We start from the raw sequence: 23,839 nt of genomic DNA on the forward strand, positions 1-23,839 counted from the left end.
TCTGCCACTCCACTTGTTTTGATTCCACCACCTTTTCACTGTTGCTCAACTCCACTTGGCACTCTCATTTCCCTGCAGATCAGGTTTATACTCCATGAGCTATCACCACTCTCCTTCCTCTGAATATATTTCTCTCTCTCTCTCTCTTTTTTTTTTTTTTTTTTTTAGTTTTGACAGGCAGAGTGGACAGGGAGAAAGGTCTTCCTTTTGCCATTGGTTCACCTTCCAATGGCCGCCACAGCCGGCGCACTGCGTCCGGTGCACTGCGCTGATCCAAAGCCAGGAACCAGGTGCTTCTCCTGGTCTCTCATGCGGGTACAGGCCCCAAGGACTTGGGCCATCCTTCACTGCACTCCCAGGCCACAGCAGAGAGCTGGACTGGAAGAGGAGCAACTGGGACAGAATCTGGCGCCCCGACTGGGACTAGAACCCGGTGTGCTGGCGCTGCAGGTGGAGGATTAGCCATTGAGCCGCGGCGCCGGCCTGAAAATATTCTTATCCACCTTGCCCTCCCTTTCCATATCACCCTTCTAGCCAAACTTGAGCCAAACCCAACACAAATTTCCCAGGTGTTGTGCTTGGAGAGATGTACCACCAGCTGGACAGATCTGGGGAAATGCACACATCTATTCATTTTGGTCTCCTTTTAGAGTCACCACATTGAACCACATTTGGATTGCATACAGCTTGAAAACCTACCCCACTTCTTTCCCCAACTCAGTTTTCATTCTCCTCCCTCTTTTCCAAACTGGCTCTGCTGCTCCACCATCCTCATACTCAGCAAAAGACTCTGTTCCCTGTTCTTATTAGAAAAGAACTTCCACAGGACACCACCACTGGATAGCATTTTTCTATTTCTTTGATTAACATGTAATACTTGTACATTTTTATTACATACAGTATAATACTTCAATACCTGGTACAGTATAAACTGATCCAGTCAGGTAATTAGTATTTTCTCATCTTTCTTTATGTTTAGGGCCTATCAGCACCTTTTTCTATTTCTTTATTCTGTATGTAATACATTATTTTATTCTATATTTATCCCATTGTGTTATAGAATACTAGAACATATTACTTTTATCTGTGCAAATATACATAATCTAACCTTTTTCTATACTTCCCATCTTTATATCCTTCACAGCTTCTAGTAATTGTTATTCTAAGTTCAGATGGACTGTTTGTTTATCTTCCACATATGAAAGAATATGTGATATTTCTCTTTCTACATCTTTGTTATTTCATTTAACATAATGACCTCTAGTTCCATCCATTTTGCTGCAAATCTCAGGATTTCATCAATTTTTCTGTCTGAATAATATTCCATTGTGTGTGTGTATCAAATTTTCCTTATCCATTCAGTCATCCATGGGTAACTTTGTTAGTGTAATATTTTGGTTATTTTGACTAGTTCTGCTATGAATGTGGGAGTTCAGATATTTCTTTTTATGTGCTGATTCTATTTCCTTTGGATGTATGTCCAGAGGTGGGATATCTGTAGTACGTGGGATGTCTGTTTTCAGTATTTTTGGAGCCTCCATCATGTTCTTCCTGATTGTAATAATTTCCTCCACATCCTCATCAACATTTGCTAGTATTTGTCTTTCTCATTGGAATAAGATGCTATCTAATTGTGGTTTTCATTTACAGCTCCTTTATAGCTAATGATACTGGACACTTTTTTCATTTAACTGTTGGCCATTTTAATTTCTTCTTTCTAGAAATATGTATTTTCCTTTGCCCAATTTAAGCTGGATTTTTATTATTATTGAGGTTTTTGAGTTCCTTATATATTCTGAATATTAATAATTCATCAGATTGGGCCATCTTCTACTGCTATCTCAGGCCATAGCAGAAAGCTGGATCGGAAGAGGGGCAGCCAGGACTCGAACCGGCTCCCATAGGGGATGCTGGCATTTCAGGACAGGGCTTTAACCCGCTGCGCCACAGTGCTGGCCCCACATTTTTAAAAGGAGCTATAACTCTTTTCTCAAATTATCCCAAGATCACCAAATCCAGACCAAGACAGCTTTTATTTCTTTATTTGTTGTTTCAGAGTACCAAAGTCACACATGCTTGTCTTTATCAAGTTTTTCAGTCCTAGGTAAACGCGGACAGTTTGTCATCTTGCCAGAAAACAACACAGTGTAGATGCAAACACAATAAAATTTTCAAAAAATAGTAATTTAAACTAGTTTCCTTCCAGCACTTCCATGGCTCTCTACAGCATATACAACCATAACTACAGCAAACTACAAGTGTGTATTTTCTAATTTTTCTTTCTGAAATACAATCATGCTGCCCACATTGCTATGCAACTTGCTTCTTTTTTCTTGAAAAAAGGCGAAAACATTTCCTTTACAGGCTACTCAAGAGAGCAAAACTGAATGTTGTGTTTCAACATGAGAAGGTACAACCAGCTGAAGCTGATAAATAATAATGAACCTTGAGTGATCATGGGACACCAGACCCTTAATGGACTCCCTTGAAGACTCTTCACTGACTAGGAAAAAACATGAATTGTTTAACCAAGTATAGTGTTCTATCATCTAAGAGTTTGGTTTTCAGTAAGAAAACTACCAACTACATATTTCTTTTTTAATAGAATTGTTAAAAATTTTACTTAAGTTATACAAATTTCATATATTTCATAAATACAGATTTAGGAGCATAATGATACTTCCCCTCCTACTCTCTCTCTTACCCAAGCTCCAACACTTCCTCCTCCTCCCTCTTTCATTCCCACTCTTATTTTTTACAAATTATATTTACAGTTTTATTAATGATTGTACAGTTAACCCTGCACTTAGTCAAAGAGCTCAACAATTAGTATAAAAAAACCACTGTTCCTCAGCAGAGGACACAAGGGCCATAAACAATCATCGAATCTCGAATGTCTATTTCACTACAATGCATTACATTTCAGGTACTCTGTTAGTTACTCAGATAAGGGAAAACATATGATATCTGTCTTTTCAGGACTGGCTTATTTCACTAAGTATAATGGTTTCCAGTTGTGTCCATCTTGTTGCAAAACACAGGAATTCACTTTTTTAAAATAACAGTTGAGTAGTACTCCATAGTGTGTATACATACCATATTTTCTTTATCCAGTCAACAGTTGATGGACATCTGGGTTGATTCCATATCTTAGCTATTGTAAATTGTGCTACAATGAACATGGGGATACAGATAACATTTTTCCTCCCAGAAACCATTTCTTTAAGGTCTAAAAACTTCGTGCATTTCATAAATACAACTTTAGGAATACAGTAATCATATGCTGATTTTTTTGGTTTGGATAAATTCCCAAGAGTGGGATGGTTGGGTAATATGGTAGGTCTATATTAAGATTTCTGAGGTATCTCCATTCTGTTTTCCACAGTGGCTGCACCAGTTTATATTCATAACAAGAGTTGACCAGGGTACCTTCCCCAACCCCATTCTCACCAGCATTTGTCATTTGTTGATTTCTGTATGTGAGCCATTGTAATGGAGTGAGGTGAAACATCATTGTGGTTTTGATTTGCATTTTCCTGATGGCTAGTGATCCTGAGCATTTTTTTCAAGTCTCTGTTGGCCATTTGAATTTCCTGTCTTGAAAAATGTCTGTTAAACTCTTTCGCCCATTTTTTACTTTGATTGTTTGTTTTATTGTTGCTCAACTCCTTGAGCTCTTTATAGATTTCTTTATCAGTTGTGTAGGTTGTAAATATTTTCTGCCTTCTATTGCTGCTTCTTCACTTTAAGTGTTTCTTTTGCAGTGCACAAGCTTCTCAGCTTGATGTAATTCCATTTTTCAATTTTGGATTTGATTGCCTGTGCTTATGGGGTCTTTTCCAAGAAGTCTTTTCTTATGCCAATGTGTTGCAGAGTTTCCCCATTGTTCTCTAGAAATTTGATGGTATCAGGTCACAGATTTAGGTCTTTGACCCATTATGAGTGGATTTTTGTGTGAGGTGTAAGGTATAGGTCTAGTTTCATACTTCTGCACATGGAGATCAGGTTTCCCTAGCACCATTTGTTAAAGAGATTGTCCTTGCTCCAGGGATTGATTTTAGCTCATTTGTCAAAGATAAATTGGTTGTAGATATGTGAATTGATTTCTGGAGTTTCCTTCTGTTTTTGTGCCAGTACCAGGCTGTTTGATTATAACTGCCCTATAGTAAGTCTTGAAATCAGGTATCATGCCTCCGGCTTTGTGTTTGTTGAATCATATAGCTTTAGCTATTTGGGGTCTTGTGTTCCCATATGAATTTTAACATCATTTTTTCATCTGTGAAGAATGTCATTGATATTTTGGCTTGGATCACATTGACTCTGTACATTGCTTTTGGTAGTATGGTCATTTTGATGATGTTGATTCTTCCAATCCATGAACATGGAAGAATTTTCCTTTTTTTAATGTCTTTTTCTATTTCCTTCTTTAGAATTTTGTAATTTTCATCATAGAGATCTTTGATATACTTAGTTAAATTTATTCCAAGGTAGTTATTTCTCTTTTGAGCTATTGTGAATGAACTGATCTTGAAAGTTCTCTCTCAGCCATGACTTTCTCTGTATATAGAAAGGCTACTGATTTTTCTGTATTGATTTTATATTCTGCCACTTTACCAAACTCTTTCATGAGTTCCAATAGTGTCTTAGTGTAGTCTTTTAGATCTCCTATATATAAAATCATGTCATCTGCTAATAGGGACAGTTTGATTTCCTTTTCTGTCTCCCAGAGGGATCCGTGATTATTTGTTTGTGTATTGGTATGTGACATTGTGTATCTTTTGTATATTTTCAAGTCCTTTATTTCATATAAGTATGTCCTTATACCTGTGTTTAGCAATTATTGTATATCTTATTATATATATTATTCTACATGTTGCTTTATCAAGTAACATTTGAGAGTCTAATTTTAACACCACCTCCTTAGCATCTTATGATTGATAATTAAGCTTCAAGACTAGAGAAGAAAATTCTTTTTTGTTGTTTTCATTTTTAGATTTAGCTAATTTTAGTTCTTTGTTCTGTTATGTAGAGTCAATATTATTTTTACTTTCTAACAATGCACTGGATTCTGTGTTAAAGGAATGATATTGGTAGCTAAACTGACAAACAAAATCCCTTCCATTTACAGTGTCTCTAAGTACATTTCAACCAAGGAAACATTTTGAAAGCACGTGAAGCTGAAACCTTGTCTGTAAGCATTTCTACTGACAATCACTTTTCTAGTTTAAGTAAGCGCAAGATATGTTTTTAACATTCTGTGTCCTAATGCCTTTAAAACAAGTTTTTTTCAGCCTCAACAGCACAAACACATTTTAGAAATTCCTGTTAGTAAAGCAAACATTTCAGCTCAAAACATATTTGAATTGTTCAGTTCCCTTGCTGAACCGAATGTTTTGCTTCACTAATGGCTTTTAGATTTGCTTTGGTTCAACTGTATTCCTTCTTAAGCATTACTGTGAAGATTTCATAAATTAAGAGCCCTAAGTTCTTGGAATATCTGTGTAATTTAGATTTGGCTTGGCAGATATTTACAGAGTATTTTCTTTGTGCAGACTGCTATGACAGAAACTAATTCAATGATGGTATTACATAGTCCCCATTTTTAAGGAACATGTTATCTAATGGGAGAAACAGAAAAAAAAAATAAGGCTATAAATCCAGTGTAATGTAGCAAGTGATAGTCATTCATTAATCAATTAATGTTTTCTTGTTTTAGAAATTCTCTCATGGGCATGCATAATGCTAAGCAAAAGTTGTCCCTTGCTATCAAGGGGAATTTGTTCCTGGACTCTTTCAAGGATATCACAATTCAATTTTCAAGTCCCTTGCATAAAATGGCATAGTATTTGCTTGCAACCAATACACATTTTCTATACTTTTAGTTATCTCTAGGTTGCTTAATACCTAATATAATGTAAATGTTATATACACAGCTGTATTGTTTAGGGAGTTATGACAAAAAATCTGTATATGTTCGGAACAGAGGCAGTTTTGTTTCCCCAGTATTTTTTAAAAATATTTATTTATTTTACTTGAAAGTCAGAGTTACAGAGAGAGAGAAGGAGAGGCAGAGAGAGAGAGAGAGTGGTCTTCAATCTGCTGGTTCACTCCCCAGTTGGCCGCAATGGTCAGAACTATGCTGATTTGAAGCCAGGAGCCAGGAGCTTCTTCTAGGTCTTCCACACAGGTGCAGGGGCCTAAGGACTTGGGCCATCTTCCACTGCATTCTCAGGCCATAGCAGAGAGCTGTATCAGAAGTGGAACAACTGGGTCTGGAACTGGCGCCTATATGGGACAATGGCACTATAGGTGGTGGCTTTACCTGCTATGCCACGGCGCTGGTCCCTTCCCCAGTATTTTCAAGATGTGATTAGTTGATCCACAGATGTGGAACCCGTGGATATGGAATGCTGACTGAAATATGCATCTTTAAGTAGAGATGTGCAAAAGAGCACAAGGAGTTCAGACCTGTTCATTCCATATACATAAATAATCAAGTCAAACTGAGAGATAACACAATAATCAGGACTTGAAGGAAAATAGACATTGCACTGGTAAACAAAATCATTACTTGCCAATATATGAAGTCAATAGAAGTATTGAAATACTGGAGAAACACTGAAGCCCATTTTCGCCATGAGTGTGGTGGAGATAGGACCAGCTAGGAGACGTTACTAAGGACCTGATCATGGAGGACAAGTAAAGCTTCTGCTTGCATCCCTAACAGGTGCTAGTTTGAGTCCTAGCTGTTCCACTTCTGATCCAGGTCCTTGCTAATGGTCTGGGAAAAGCAGTAGAAGATGGCCCAAGTGTTTTGGCCCATGCCACCCAGGTAAGAGACCTGGATTAAGCTCCTGACTCCTGTCTTTGGCCTGGCCCAGCTCTTGGCCATTGTGGCCATCTGAAGAGTGAACCAGCTGATGAAAGATCTTCTTTTCTCTCAGTCTCAACCTCGGCATCCCCCGCACAAGCACTGCCCTATAAGTACCGTGCACTACCGATTGTGCCACTAGAATACCCTCTCTCAGTCTCTTCCTCTCTCTATGTAATTCTGAATTTCAAAACAAGTAAATAAATAAATTTTAAAAAGTTTGGTAGAATTCAGCAGTGAAGTCACTGAATCCTGGGTTTTTCTTTGTTGGGAGAGTCTTTATTAATGATTCAATCTCTGTCTTGGTTATTGGTCTATTTAGGTTTCTAGGTCTTTGTGCCTCAATTTTGGTAAATTGTTTGCGTTCAGAAATATATCCATTTCTTCTAGACTTTCTAATTTGTTGGTATATAACTATCTGCAGTAATTCCTGGTGATTCTTTATATTTCTGTGGCATCATTTGTAGAATCTCCTTTTTAACCTCTGATTTTATTATTATGGGGCTTCTTCCTTTTTTTTTTGGTTAATTGGACCAATGGTTTATCAATTTTTTTGATTTCTTCAAAAAGCTAGCTTTTTATTTCACTGTTCTTTTGAATGTTTTTTTAAATTTCCATTTTGTTAATCTCTAATTTTTTTATTATTTTCTCCTCCTAATCTTGGGTTTAGTTGGTTCTTGTTTTTCTAGGTCCTTGAGATGCATTGTTAGATAATTTATTTGGTATCTTTAAAATTTATTGATGTAGGTGCTAATTGCAATAAACTTTCCTCTTAATACAGCTTTTGCTGCATCCCATAAATTTTGATATGTTATATTGTTATCTTCATTTGTTTCAAGAGATTTTATATTTTCCTTTTGATTTCTTCAGGAGCATGTTGTTCAGTCTCCATGTGTTTGTATATTTTCTAGAGTCTCTTTTTAATTTTTAAAATTGATATAGAGGGAATGAATTTCATGTGTTCTGTAGGTATAGTTCCAAGAAGGCCAGCACACTTCTCTCGCTCTCCTGATCCCCTCCATTTCCCTGCTTCCATCTCCTCTCATCATCAGTTTTTACAAAGACATAATTTTAATCTGCTCTATATTCAAAGGCTTAACTCACTACTAATCATAATATTCAACAAGTAAAAGTAGAAAAACCAGCCTCATTCATTTGTGGTCAGAAAAGATACATTGTATGATTTCAATTTCTTTTTATTTGTGGGGACATTTTATGTCCTAGCATATGGTCTGTCCTAGAGAATGCTCCATGCACTAATGAAAAGCATGTGTATTCTGTGGATGTGGGGTGAAATGTTCTGTAGATACCACTTAGATTGATTTCGTCAATAGTATAGATTAGCTCTGTTGTCTCTTTGTTGATTTTTTGCTTTGTTAAACTGTTCATTGATGAAAGTGGGGAGTTGAAGTCTCCCATTATTATTGTATTGGAGCATATGTATCCCTTTTGATATATCAATACTTTTTTAAAATAGCTGGGTGTTCTAGTATTGTGGGCATATACGTTTATTATAGTCACATCTTCCTGTTGAGTAGATCCATTAAGACCTTCTTTGTCCTTTTTTAAACTGTTTTTGTCTTAAAGTCTATTTTGTCTGACATTCAGATAGCTACTCCTGCTTATTTTTAATTGCATTGGAATATCTTTTTTCATCTTTTCACTTTCAGTGTATGGACATCTTTGCTGGTGAGGCGTGTTTCTCATAGGCAGTGCATATGTGGGTCTTGCTTTTTAAGCCATTCAGCCAGTGTGTATCCTTTTTAAAAAAATTCTTTTTGAACTTTTATTTAATAAATATAAATTTTGAAAGTACAACTTTTGGATTATAGTGGCTTTTCCCACCATAACCTACCTCTCACCTGTAACCACTCCATCTCCCACTCACTCTCCCATCCTATTCTTCATCAAGATTCATTTTCAATTATCTTTGTATACAGAAGATCATCTTGGTATATACTAAGTAAAGATTTCAACAGTTTTCACTCACACAGATAAAAAAAGTATAAAGTACTATTTGAGTAGTAGTTTTACCATTAATTCACATTGTACAACACATGAAGGACAGAGATCCTACATGGGGAGCAAGTGTACAGTGACTCCGTTGTTATTTTAACAATTTACACTCTTATTTATGATGTCAGTAATCACCCGAGGCTCTTGTCTTGAGCTACCAAGGCTATGGAAGCCTTTGGAGTTCACAAACTCTGATCTTAATTAGACAAGGCCATAGTCAAAGTGGAAGTTCTCTCCTCCCTTCAGAGAAAGGTACCTCCTTCTTTGATGGCCTATTTTTTCCACTGGGATTTCACTCACAGAGAACTTTCATTTAGGTCTTTTTTTTTGCCACAATGTCTTAGCTTTCCATGCCTGTGAAACTCTCATGGGCTTTTTAGCTGGATCAGAATGCCTTAGGGGCTAATTCTGAGGCCAGAGTGCTGTTTAGGGCATCTGCCATTCTATGAGTCTGCTGTGTATCCTGCTTGCCATGTTGGGTCATTCTCTCCTTTTTAATTCTATCAGTTACTGCTAGCAGACATTAGTCTTGTTTATGTGATCCATTTGATACTTAATCCTATGTTTTTCAACTTAAACTGATTAGTTTGACTAGTAAGATACCATTGGTACATGCCACATTGATGGGATTGATTTGGAATCCGTTGGAACGTTTCTAGATCTACCATTAGGGGTAAGTCCGAGTGAGCATGTGCCGAACTGTACATCTCCTCCCTCTCTTATTCCCACTCTTATATTTAACAGGGACCACTTTTCAGTTAAGAATAATTGTGTGTTAATTAAAGAGTTCAACCAATGGTATTAAGTAGAACAAAAAATACTAAAAGGAATAAAATAGTAAGTTGTTCCTCGATAGTCAGGACAAGGACTAATCAAGTCATTGTTTCTCATAGTGTACATTTCACTTCAACAGGTTTCCTTTTAGGTGCCCAGTTGGTTGTCACTGATCAGGGAGAACATATGATATTTGTCCCTTTGTGACTAGCTTATTTCACTCAGCATGATGTTTTCCAGATTCCTCCATTTTGTTGCAAATGACTGGGTTTCACTTTTTTCTACTGCTGTATATACTCTATAGAGTACATATTCCATAATTTCTTTATCCAGTCTACTGTTGGACATTTAGGTTGATTCCAGGTCTTAGCTAATTGTTCAGGATCAATTGAGAATTGAATTGAGCTGCAATAAACATTGAGGTGCAGACAGCTCTTTTATTTGCCAATTTAAATTCCTTTGGGTAAATTCCAAGGAGTGGTATGGCTGGGTTGTATGGTAGGGCTATATTCAGGTTTCTGAGGTATCTCCAAATTGACTTCCATAATGGCTTTACCAGTATGCATTCCCACCAACAATGGATTAGTGTCCCTTTTTCCCCACATCCTCGCCAGCACCTGTTGTTGGTAGGTTTCTTTCTTTCTTTCTTTCTTTCTTTCTTTCTTTCTTTCTTTCTTTCTTTCTTTCTTTCTTTCTTTTTTGACAGACAGAGTGTACGAAGAGAGAGACAGAGACAGAGAGAAAGGTCTTCCTTTGCCATTGGTTCACCCTCCAATGGCCACTATGGCCGGTGCACTGTGCCTGGCGTACTGTGCTGATCCGAAGCCAGGAGCCAGGTGCTTCTCCTGGTCTCCCATGCTGGTGCTGGACCCAAGGACTTGTGCCATCCTCCACTGCACTCCCAGGCCACAGCAGAGAGCTGGACAGGAAGAGGAGCGACCGGGACAGAATCTGGTGCCCCGGCCGGGACTAGATCCTGGTGTGCTGGTGCCGCAGATGGAGGATTAGCCTAGTGAGTCATGGCGCTGGAAGGCAGATTTCTTTATGTAAGCCATTCTAACCGGGGTGAGGTGAAATCTCATTGTGGTTTTGATTTGCATTCCCTTGATGGCTAGTGATCCTGAACATTTTTTCATGAGTCTGTTGGCCATTGGGATTTCTTCTTTTGAAAAATGTCTATTGAGGTCCTTGGCCCATCTCTTAAGTGGGTTGTTTGTTTTGTTGTTGTGGTGTTTCTTGATCTCTTTGTAGATTCTGGTTATTAAACTTTAATCAGTTGCATAATTTGCAAACATTTTTTTCCCATTCTGTTGGATGCCTCATCACTTTCCTGACTGTTTCTTTTGCAGTACAGAAACTTCTCAATTTGAGGCAATCCCAAATGTCAATTTTGGCTTCTTTTTCCAAGAAGTCTTTGCCTGTGCCTATATCTTGCAGGGTTTCTCCAATGTTCTCTAACAATTTGATGGTTTTGGGTCGTATATTTAAATCTTTAATCCATGTTGAGTGGATTTTTGTGTAAGGTGTAAGGTAGGGGTCTTGCTTCATGCTTCTGCACGTGGAAATCCAGTTTTCCCAGCACCATTTATTGAATAGACTGTCCTTGCTCCAGGAATTGGTTTTAGATCCTTGATCAAATATAAGTTGGTTATAGATGTTTGGATTGATTTCTGGTGTTTATATTCTGTTCCATTGGTCTATCCATCTGTTTCTGTACCAGTACCATGCTGTTTTGATTATAATTGCCCTGTAGTGTGTCTTGAAATCTGATATTGTGATGCCTCTGGATTTTTTTGTTGTACAAGATTGCTTTAGCTATTTGAGGTCTCCTGTGCCTCCATATGAATTTCAGCATCATTTTTTTCCAGATCTGAGAAGAATGTCTTTGTTATTTTGATTGGTATCATATTGAATCTATAAATTGCTTTTGGGAGAATGGACATTTTGATGATATTGCTTCTTCCAATCCATGAGCATGGAGGATTTTTCCATTTTTTGGTATCCTCTTCTATTTCTTTCTTTAAGATTTTGTAATTCTCATCATAGAGATCTTTGATATCCTTGTTTAAGTTGATTCCAAGGTATTTGATTGTTTTTGTAGCTAATGTGAATGGGATTGATCTTAGAAGTTCTTTCTCAGCCATGGCATTGCCTGTGTATACAAAGGCTGTTGATTTTTGTGCATTGATTTTATATCCTGCTACTTTGCCAAACTCTTCTATGAGTTCCAATAGTCTCTAAGTAGAGTTCTTTGGATCCCCTAAATAAAGAATCTTATCATCTGCAAAGAGGGATCGTTTGACTTCTTCCTTCCCAATTTGTATCCCTTTAATTTGTTTTTCTTGCCTGATGGCTCTGGCTAAAACTTCCAGAACTATATTGAATATCAGTGGAGAGAATGGTCATCCCTGTCTGGTACAAGATCTCAGTGGAAATGCTTCCAACTTTTCCCCATTCAATAGGATGCTGGCTGTGGGTTTTTCATAAATTGCCTTTATTGTGTTGAGGAATGTTCATTCTATACCCAATTTGCTTAGAGTTTTCATCATGAAAGGGTATTGTATTTTATCAAATGCTTTCTCGGCATCTATTGAGATAATCATATGGTTTTTCTTCTGCAGTTTGTTAATGTGGTGTATCACTTTGATTGATTTGTGAACATTGAACCATCCCTGCATACCAGGGATAAATCTCACTTGGTCTGGGTGGATGATATTTTTGATGTGTTGTTGCATTCTTTTTTTTTTTTTTTGGACAGGCAGAGTGGACAGTGAGAGAGATACAGAGAAAAAGGTCTTCCTTCTGTTGGTTCATCTCCCAAATGGCCACTACATATGGTGTGCTGCACGGATCTGAAACCAGGAGCCAGGTGCTTCTCCTCGTCTCCCATGTGGGTGCAGGGCCCAAGGACTTGGGCCATCCTCCACTGCTCTCCCGGGCCACAGCAGAGAGCTGTACTGGAAGAGGGGCAACTGGGATAGAATCGGCGCCCCAGCCGGGACTAGAACCCGGTGCGCCAGTGCCTCAGGCGGAGGATTAGCATATTGAGCTGCAGTGCCAGCATGTTGTTGCATTCTATTAGCCAGAATTTTATTGAGGATTTTTGCATTGATGTTCATCAGGGAAACTGGTGTGTAATTCTCTTTCTCTGCTGCATCTTTTTCAGGTTTAGGAATTAAGGTGATGCTGGCTTCATAGAAAGAGGAGTCCCTCTCTTTCAATTGGTTTGAATAGTTTGAGAAGAATTGGAGTTAATTCTTCTTTAAATGTGTGGTAGAATTCAGCAGTGACTCCATCTGGTCCTGGGCTTTTCTTTGTTGGGAAGGCCTTTATTACTGATTCAATTTCTGACTTGGTTATGGGTCTGTTAAGATTTTCTATGTCTTCATGGTTCAATTTAGGTTGTATGTGTTCAGGAATCTATCCATTTATGATAGATTTCCATTTGCTGGCATACAACTCTTTGTAGTAATTTCTGATTACTCCTTTTATTTCTGTGGTGTCTGTTGTTACATTCCCCTTTTCATCTCTGATTTTATTGATTTGGGTCTTTTCTCTCTATTTCTTAGTTGGGCCAATGGTGTGTCAATTTTCCTTATTTTTTCCAAAAAACTAGCTCTTCGTTTTGCTGATCTTTTGTAATTTTTTTGATTCAATTCTGTTAATTTCTTCTTTAATTTTAATTATTTCTCTTCTACTAGTTTTGGGTTTGGTTTGATGTGTTTTTTTCTAGATCCTTGAGATGCATTGATAACTAATTTATTTGGTGCCTTTCCAATTTCTTGATGTAGGCACCTATTGTTATAAAATTTCCTCTTAATACTGCTTTTGCTGTATCCCATAAGTTTTGATATGTTGTGGCATCTTCATTTGCTTCCAGAATGTTTTTGATTTCTCTTTTGATTTCTTTTATGACCCACTGTTTGTTCAGGAGCATGTTGTTCAGTCTCCATGTGTTTGCATATGCTCTGAGTGGTTAATTTCCAGCTTCATTCCATTGTGGTCTGAGAAGATGCATGGTATGATTTTAATTCTTTTGAATTTGCTGAGACTTGCTTTATGGCCTATTATGTGGTCAATCCTAGCATAGGTTCCATGCACTGCTGAGAAGAATGTGTATTCTTCAAGTGTAGGATGAAAAGTTCTGTAGATATCTGTTAAATCCATTTGATCTATAATGTCAATTAAATCTGCTGTTTCCTTGTTGATTTTTCTGTCTGGTTGATCTGTCCATTGCTGAAAGTGGAGTATTGAAGTCCCCCAATTCTATTGTATTGGAGTCTAAGTCTCCCTTTAAGTTTCTTAACATATCTTTTAAATAACCCAGTGCCCTGTATTTAGGTGCATATATGTTTATAATAGTTATATCTTCCTGTTGAATTGATCCCTTAATCATTAAATAGTGCTCCTCTTTGTCTCTCTTAACAGTTTTTGTGTTAAAGTTTATTTTGTATGATATTAAGATGGCTATGCCAGATATTTTTTGGTTTCTGTTGGCACGGAATATCTTTCTCCAACCTTTTACTTTCAGGCTGCATGCATCTTTGTTGGAGAGATGTGTTTCTTGTAAGCAGCAAATAGATGGATTTTGTTCCTTAATCCATTCAGCCAGTCTGTGTCTTTTAACTGGAGAGTTGTGGCCATTTAAATTCAATGTGACTATTGATAAGTAGTGACTTTGCCCTGCCATTTTTCCAAAGATATTTCTAATATTTGCTTGGAACTTCCTGTGATCTTTTGCTGGGAGATTTTCTTCCTTTACCTTCTTTCATATTGATGACCATGTTTCTGTGTTTCTGTGTGTAACACATCTTTAAGCATCTTTTGCAGGGCTGGATGAGTGGCGACAAATTCTTTCAATTTATGTTTGCTATGAAAAGTCTTTATTTCACCTTCATTCACAAATGAGAGCTTTGCATGCTATAATATTCTAGGCTGGCAGTTTTTTTCTCTTAGTACTTGGACTACATCTCACCATTCCCTCCTAGCCTGTAGGGTTTCTGATGAGAAGTCACCTGTGAGTCTAATTGGAGATCCTCTGAGAGTAATCTGATGTTTCTCTCTTGCACATTTCAGATTCTTTTCTTTATGTTTCACTGTGATGAGTTTGACTACAATGTGTTATAGAGAAGATATCTTCTGGTCATGTTTATTGGGGGTTCTATGTGCTTCCTGTACTTGGATGTCTCTTTTCTTCTCCAAACCCAGGAAGTTTTCTGCTAGTATCTCACTAAAAAGGCCTTCTACTCCTTTCTCTCTTTCCATGCCTGTATGAACTCCTAGAACCCAAGTGCTGGGTTTTTTAATAGTATCCTGCAGATTCCCAACAATATTTTTTAGATTTCTAATTTCCTCTTCTTGTCTTCGGTTTGACTATACTTTCCTGTGCTCTGTCTTCTAAGTCTGATATTATCTTTTCTGCCTCATTGATTCTGTTTTTAAGGCTCTCAACTGTGTTTTTTATTTGTTCTATTGAATTCTTCATTTCATTTTGATTTCTATTCAATATCTCAATTTCATGTTTTATTAAATTCCTCACTTCATTTTGATCCCTCCTTAAGATTTCGTTTCTATGCAAGAGATTTTCTTTCATGTCCTGCATGGATTTCAGTAGTTCATGCATTTGTTTTGGTTACTTCTAAATATTCTTATCATAAATTTTTTGAGTTCCATTTCTTGCATTTCTTCTATCTCGTTGTCTTCATAATCTTGTATTGATGTGTCATGTTCTTTTGGGAGCATCATGTTGTCTTCCTTTTTCTTGTTTTCTCGGTTGTTGGGTTTGTTGTTTGGCACCTGTAATTGGACTGTCTGCTTTCAGTGACTCTCTGGGGCTTGTGGTGGATGTGGCCTAGAGTTCTGTTCAGTTCTTCAGGGTTAAGGATATGCCTAAGATGACACACCCAGGTTTGGCATGGTAAATCTTCTCTCTCTCTCTCTCTCTCTCTCTCTCTCTCTCTCTCTCTCTCTTTCTTTTTTCTTTTATTCAGAAGGGAAGTAATTCTGCTCGGCTGAGCTCTTCTCCTTGATGGTGATCAATGCCTGAGCACTAGCTCCAGTGGGTACAATATTCGTCTGCTCTGTCCCAAGGACCACACAAAGGATCTGTGCAGTCCTCAATGTAAGCTCAGATTCTGCTGTTATGTCTCTCACCAGGTAGCCAGGGCCGCTCAAGCTTGTGGCCTCTCCTACCAAGACTACTCAAGTCTCAGCCACACAGTGAGTTCTCCCACACACCCTCAGTTTGTTTTTTTTTTTCACAGTCCCAGTTCATAAGTTCCACACATTCACTCTGTCTTAATCTCCTGTTATTACTCCCCACAAGAGTTGGGTTTTTCTGTTTGGCTGATTGCCAGGTGCAGCTCTGAGCTGGTGCAGCTGTTATGTATGTTCAAAATGGCACCTGCTTTATCAGCTCATAGGCTTTTGTAAAGTGATTGGAAAGAGAATCGTGTCTGTACCGTCCCATTTATTTTTTTCTCTCCTCTAGTTAGGTTGGTGTACTTTCCCCCACAGGGATTCAAGCCTCATTCCCCCTAGGCTCTTCCTGCTGTTTTTCTGCCAGTGTCTTGGGCTACCAGCACTCTCTTTCCAGTGCTGGTGTGGAGACTCTCAGCAGCTGGGGTCCCGAGCATGAATGCCCGTATCCTCCACGTAGATCCACCTTGTGCCTCTAATTTTTCCCTGATTCTTTCCTGAGACTACACTATCTTCCCTTTTATTAATCTGTCTTCTCCCAGACTATCAGTAAGCTCCCTCCCTATTTGTCCATCTTCCAGTCTGTATCTTTCAATTGGAGAGTTTAGTCTGCTTACATTCAGTGTTATCAGTGTTATGTAATGAATTGGTCTTGCCATTTTTCTGTAAATATCCCTGTTGTTTGTTTTAGATCTCCTTTGTAGTATCATTGCTAGGAAGTTTTCTGCTTTCACTTCTTTCCATGCTGCTGATTATCTTTCTCTGTCTCTCTGAGTAATGTATCCTTAATTATCATTTGTAAGGCAGATTGGGTGGTGACAAATTCTTCAGTTTTTGTTCATTTTGGAAGATCTTTATTTTACGTGCATTTATAAATGAGAACTCCAGTGGGTACAGTATTCTGTGCTGGCAGTTTTTCATTTTTCTTTAAGTACTTGGAGCATATCTCTTCATTCTCACCTAGCCTGTAAGGTTTCCGATGAGAAATCTGTTGTCAGTCTAATTGGAAATCCTTTAAAGGCTATTTGGCATTTCTCTTTTGCACAATTTAGGGACTTTTCTTTATGTTCTTCTTTTGAAAGTGTGAATATAATGTGTCATGGTGAAGGTCTCTGATCTTATCTATTTGAGGCTCTCTATGTCTCCTGTACTTGATGTCCATTTCTCATTCCAAATTAGGAACATTTTCTACTTTTATTTCACTGAATAGATTTTCTAAGCCATTCTGACTTCAGAACTTTGTAAATATATTTATTTAGGATAAAATTATAATTTCTAAGATTTATTGTGCTCAGTGAAATACTAATACCATAGTCCACTACTCATTTAAAATATACATGAGGGGTTGGCACTGTGATGTAGTGGGTAAAGCCGCTGCCTGCAGTGCCAGAATCCCATACGGGCACTGGTTTGAGGCCCAGCTGCTCCACTTCCAATCCAGCCCTCTGCTATGATCTGGTAAAGCAGTGGAAGATGGCTCAAGTCCTTGGGCCCCTGCACCCGTATGGGAGACCTGAAAGAAGCTGGCTTTGGATTGGCGCAGCTCTGGCCTTTGTGGCCAACTGGGGAGTGAGCCAGAGAATGGAAGACCTTTTTCTCTGCCTCTTCATCTCCTTCTCTCTCTGTGTAACTCTGACTTTCAAATAAACAAATAAATCTTTAAAAAAATAAAATAAAATGAATATGAATGTGGGGAGCAACTGAGACCAGACTGAGTTACTGGAATTAAGACTTATTCTATGCATCTGCTTTCCCACAATATGGCACTGAGAGAAAGACCAAACAACCTCTATGCAGCTGCCTCATCAGTTTGATAAGCTGCAGGAGCTGATCCTGCTCCTGACTGGAGGAGAGCAGCGTGCTTGGCGTGTGGGTAGCAGAGTTGGGATTGGTGGAAGAGGACTATAAAGGAGGAGAGAGACAACATGCACCAGGAACATCTGAAGGAACACCTGAGGAACATCTGAGCAGCCCCCGAGAGAGCTGGCTGGCAGTGTGCCGCTCCTCTGCGGAAGCAGGGAAAGCGGCGGGGGGTGCTGCCCCTCCACGGAGGTGGAGGGGCCGGCAGCTAACCTGGGACGGCGTTGTTCCTCCGCGAGTGAGGGACCGGCAGCTAACCTGGGAAGGGCCGAGCAGACGAAAGAACAGTGCAGGGTCTAGTGTCATTCCTCCACGAATGGGGGAGCGACATATGAACGTGTTTTCTACCAGTTGAAATTTTAAAAAAATTCTCTTTGATTTTATGTTTTCATTCCACTTCCTCTATCAGACTTTATCTTAATAATATAGTTTTATTATAAAAATATTTTTCTGATCATATGTAATGCAATGACAGCATACATTTAAGTTTAAATTAAAAAATACTGGGACCTTTAAGTGTTAATATAGTTCTTCTGGAGTGGTGTCAGCAAAATTGACAGAGTAGGAAGCTTCAAGGTCTCTTTATATTGCCTCTCAACCCCCAGAAACATCAAAAATTAAGCAGAAACTATCAGTACTAACTTTATGAGAATTATTGAAAATGGTTGATTTTTGCCTCCTCCCCCCAAAAAAAGCCAACACAGGAAAACGCTGAGTCAAGTAAGGAGTGAACTCAAAGCAGGAACAGGAGGAAAGTTTGCCTTGTGCTTGCCTCCCTCAGCCCTGGTGTGACCGGAAGTCTTGAAGAAGGAAACTTACATGCCCAGTGTGGTATTTTGTTCCCTGTTCTGGAAGAAGCAAAGGTGATTTATTTGCAAATTGCTGTGTATGTCTGTTCTAACCCATTTGTGGGTTGCCTCAGGGCAGATGCAGGGTGTTTATCTTTGTTTCACCTAATTTAGAGCATGGGCTGTAAAAGTGATGGGCACTACTCAGAATCCCTGCATGGTGAATTAACAACTGAAGACAACTTAGGTAAAAGATTGCATGTGAAACATGCAATAGATCACCTACTCCCCGGAAGCAAAATCTGGGGATTGTTTCCTTAGAGAGCTACACTGCTTATAGAGCATTGCAAATTTAGAGGAATCTAGAAAGCCATGCACATGCCCAGGAAATCATGCATATACATATTAGACTAGAGAAACCCTATGATTTCACATCAAACTGACTGCAAGCCTGACTTCTTCTTCTTCTTCTTTTTTTTTTTTTTAGGATTTACTTATTTATTGGAAAGGTATAGTCACAGAATGAGAAGGTGAGAGAGAGAGAGCTTCCATCCACAGGTTCACGCCACAAATGCTTGTAACAGCCAGAACAGCGAAATTGAGGCCAGGAGCCTGAAACTTATTCTCCGTCTCTGACATGGGCACAGGGGCACAAGACCTTGGGCCATCTTCCACTGCTTTCGCAGGCCATAACCAGCAAGCTGGATAGGAAGAAGAGCAGCCAGGACACAAACTGGTGCCACCACAGGTCGAGGCTTAACCTACACCACAGTGCCAGCCCCCTTGGTTGAGTGTTGAAGGAGTGCTCTGGCACAGAGGCAATATGCAAAAGCTAGCTGATTGTTTTATTTCAGTTCCTGGTGTTGCAGTAAATTGGTGTCAAAGCATTAGGTGAACATAAGCTGAAGAACAGAGACTTTAGTAAACACACATGTTAAGAAGTAGTATCTTTGCATAATCAGATTGGGACAGTCACCAATAGATAGTAGCAGCTTTCAACAATAACAGAAAGAAAGACAGATACAGGGAGACAGAAAGAAAAAAAGAAAGAAAGAAAGGAAGAGAAAAAAATCTGACTTCTTGTATTACCATATTACATTATTGAAATGTCTAGTTTTCTTTTTTTTAGATATTTATTATTTATTTGAAAGTCAGAGTTATACAGAGAGAGGAGAGGCAGAGAGAGAGAGAGAGAGAGAGAGGTCCTCCATCCACTGGTTCACTCCCCAATTGGCCACAACTGCAGGAGCTGCGCCGATCCAAAGCCAGGAGCCAAGAGCCAGGAGCCTCCTCTGGGTCTCCCGTGTGGGTGCAGGGGCCCAAGGACTTGGGCCATCTTCCACTGCTTTCCCAGGCCACAGCAGGGAGCTGGATCACAAGTGGAGCAGCCGGGACCTGAACCGGCACCCATATGGGATACTGGCGCTTCAGGCCAGGGCATTAACCCTCTGCACCACAGTGCCGGCCCCTAAATGTCTAGTTTTCAACAAAGAAAATCACAAGGTATATAAAGAAACAAGAAAGAATGACCCATTCAAAGAAACTCTTCCTGAAGAAGCCTAGAAATCAGATCCACCAGTAAAGACTTTAAAATAATTGTCTTAAATATGGTTAAAAAGCTACAGAAAACCCTGACAAATAAATAAAAGAAACAAGAAAATGCATAAATAAAATGAAAATATCAATAATGAGTTAGAAATTATAAAATGTACCAACTGAAGACTTTAGTGCTAGAAGTAATATAATTGAAATGAAAAGTTGATAAATGGAAAGAATCAGTGAACTTGACAGTAGTGCATTTGAAATCATTGAGTAAGGGATTCAGAAAGAAAAATAGAGTAAAGTTAGAGAGAGTCTGAGGGATCTGTGGGATACATAGAGTAGTCTAACATGCTTATCTTGGGATTCTCGGAGGGAGAATGGAGAAAAAGGGACAGGAAGAACGTCTAAAGAATTAGTGGCTGACAGCTATGCAAATTTGATAAAATACTTGAATCCATATAGCTGACTAGCTCAATGAATTCCAACTAAGATAAAATAAAAAAAACTCATGCTAAGACATTATAATCCAATTCTCAAAAGATCAAAACCAAATGTATGTACATACAATGGAATTTTATTCAGCTATAAAAGGGTCACAATTCTGTTATACATTAAACATGAATAAACCTTGAAAAACTACACTAAGTGAAATAAGCCAAACACGCAAAAGGACAAACATTGTATGATTTCACTTATACAGAAATATATATTCTAGGCAAGGTTACAGACAGGAAGTAGATAGAGGTCATCAAATCTGAGGTAAGGAAAATGTGGACTTACTGGTTACTAAATTTCTGTTTGAGTGTTGGAAAAGTTTTGGCAATACATAAGGGTGGTGGTTGTACAATATGGTGAATGCAATTAATGCAGCTCAATTGTATACATGGCAAATTCAGGTTATATTTATTTTGCCATAATAAAATTAATTAAAAAAAGACTTCTGGGTTGTTATTAGTTATTATTAGCTATGAATGGATCAGAACATAAATACATATATACATATATTATGTATTTTGGTAATAATCATTACATATAAAAAGTATACTTATTTTAGAAGTATACCTCTTTATGAAATATATGGAAATTTATTTTTCCAAAAAGTGCATCAAAGGTGAAGCTTATTGATTTGGTCAGATGAGATGGAGTTAAGAATAAGTTTTATTCCTGCTTTCATTTTTATCTTTAATTGTGCGTTAAGAAAATTTGTTGATGTGACTAAAAAAATGAAATGGAAGGGGTTTTGTATCAGCAATGTCACATAATTTTTTGGTTGACGTTGCTGTTTTAAGAAAGTGAATGAATGGTCATTTGGGCCATTTCTTCTCAATATAAAGTCAGTGTTTTCCACTGTTTCTGGGATACTTTCCTTCCAAGAAAAATGTACCAAAGTAAAATTAGTTATGGTTGGTAATTACACCATCTATTTGTAAAGGGGAGGCTGGTGCTTGTGAAAAGGAAGGTATGAAAAGAGAATCATGCCATCTCACCAGTCCAAGTGATCAATTTCAATTCACAATTGATCATAATGAAAGGACTAAGAGTCAAAGGAAGCACACATACAAGTCTAGTACCTGCTAATACTAACTGATAGAATAAATAAAGGGGAGAGTGATTCAACATGGGAAGTGAGATACTCAGCAGGCTCATAGAATGGTGGATGTCCTAAACAGCACTCTGGCCTCAGAATCAGCCCTAAAGGCATTCCGATCTGGCTGAAAAGCCCATGAGAGTATTTCAGGCATGGAAAGCCAAGACACTCTGGCAAAAAACAAAAAACAAAAACAAAAACCCTAAATGAAAGATCTCTGTGAGTGAGATCCCAGTGGAAAGAACAGGTCTTCAAAGAAGGAGGTACCTTTCTCTGAAGGGAGGAGAGAACCTCCACTTTGACTATGACCTTGTCTAAACAAGATAAGAGTCGGTGAACTCAAAAGGCTTCCATAGCCTTGGAAACTCATGACTGGTGCATAGGGAGATCACTGATGCCATAAACAGGAGTGTCAATTTGTAAAGTCAACAACAGGAGTCACTGTGCACTTACTCCTCATGTAGGATCTCTGTCCTTAATGTGCTGTACATTGAGACTTAATGCTATAATGAGTACTCAAACAGTATATTTCACTTTGTGTTTCTATGGGGGTGCAAACTGTTGAAATCTTTACTTAATGTATACTAAACTGATCTTCTGTAAAAAAAAAAAAAAGAAGAAATTATCAATTCCCAACTTGACTCTCACTGGGATTAAACATGACAATAGGTCTGATCTGATTTCATCATCATTTAAAAAATCATCTATTATTTTTCACTTTATGTTTGTGTGGGAGCAAACTGTTGAAATCTTTACTTAATGTATGCTAAACTGATCTTCTGTATATAAAGAGAATCGAAATGAATCTTGATGTGAATGGAAGGGGAGAGGGAGTGGGAAAGGGGAGGGATGTGGGTGGGAGAGACGATATGGGGGGAACCCATTGTAATCCATAAGCCGTACTTTGGAAATTTATATTCATTAAATAAAAGTTAAAAAAAAAAAAAGAAAAGAGAATCAACATAGTACTTTAAACTTAGTCCCTGAAAGTTTTTTTATTCCTTCCTGATCATGCTTTTTTTTTTTCAGCTTTATAGTTTTTTTTTTTTTTTGGAAAGAACACAGGTCTTTTTTTTTTTTCAGATTTCTAGTTTATTGGAAAGAACATTAGCCTGAAGCCTAAGAGATTTGCGATATAGGCTAAACTCTACCACTGGGAATCAGAAAAGATAAAGATTTGGATCCATTATAATGTGGCTAACTGCTTTGATGCCATCTATATTGATGGCTAACCCATTCATTGATGTTCTAATACAAGATTTCAAGAGAAAGAACATTTAGCAACAAAAATAATGAAGACAGAAACCATAGTTAGAGGTTATTCCAGAAACCTTTTGTATAATTTAGTGTCCTTTTTCACTATACCTTCTATGTAATTTAGTGCTCTTTCTCATACTTTTTGTTTTGTTTTGTTTAATGAGTCGGTCCCCACAAGTCAATTATAGGAAGATACTTATTGAGTTATTTCATCCCCAAATTAAAAGCTTCTCAATAATGAAAAGTACATCAAATAAGAAATTCTGAGGTCAATGTGGAAAAAAAAGGCACTTATGAACAATTATAAAATCCCTTATTTAAGCTCTTTTCAAACCTCACAGGGGAAAAATTTTTCTGCTTTCAGTAGGAAAAGAACAAAGATATCTCTTATTCTAAACAGCTTCTTTTGATCATCAGGAACCCATAAACTTATAAAGCAATTTGGACTGGTCAATGAGGATGCTTTGAAAATAAAAAAGTTAAATGAATATGCTCATGTAAATTCTTTCATAAAATTTGGCCAGTATTTGGGCCATTTAGACTTTGTCTCATCAGACAAAGATCTGAAGAAAGACCCACATGATTCAAATATACTATGGAAACCTCATGCTTATTGTCTGTTTCCACTGTAGCTCTTAAAAATTTATATTTCCTGGTAGTCAGGGAGATCATATAAAATTATAGATTAGGTCCTTTGATTTACCTCATATTGAAAACCTTTCATGGCTTCCCTTTGTACTGGGATAGTTAATGAACTTCCTGCAATTACCTAGATGGCTCTTGCCTCTCACATTGACCTCATCTCCGAGCTCCTGTCTTGATTCTTGCTCTCTCACTGCTGCTCCTCTTTCTGTATGTTTCCTGTTTGCCAACCCCTTCCTGTTTTCACTACTCTCTACCCTATTGTATGTCACAAAGGAGTTACTTTCGTAATATCCATTTTTA

This window comes from Oryctolagus cuniculus, chromosome 1 (assembly GCF_964237555.1).
Source record: "Oryctolagus cuniculus chromosome 1, mOryCun1.1, whole genome shotgun sequence".
Taxonomy (NCBI): Eukaryota; Metazoa; Chordata; class Mammalia; order Lagomorpha; family Leporidae; genus Oryctolagus; species Oryctolagus cuniculus.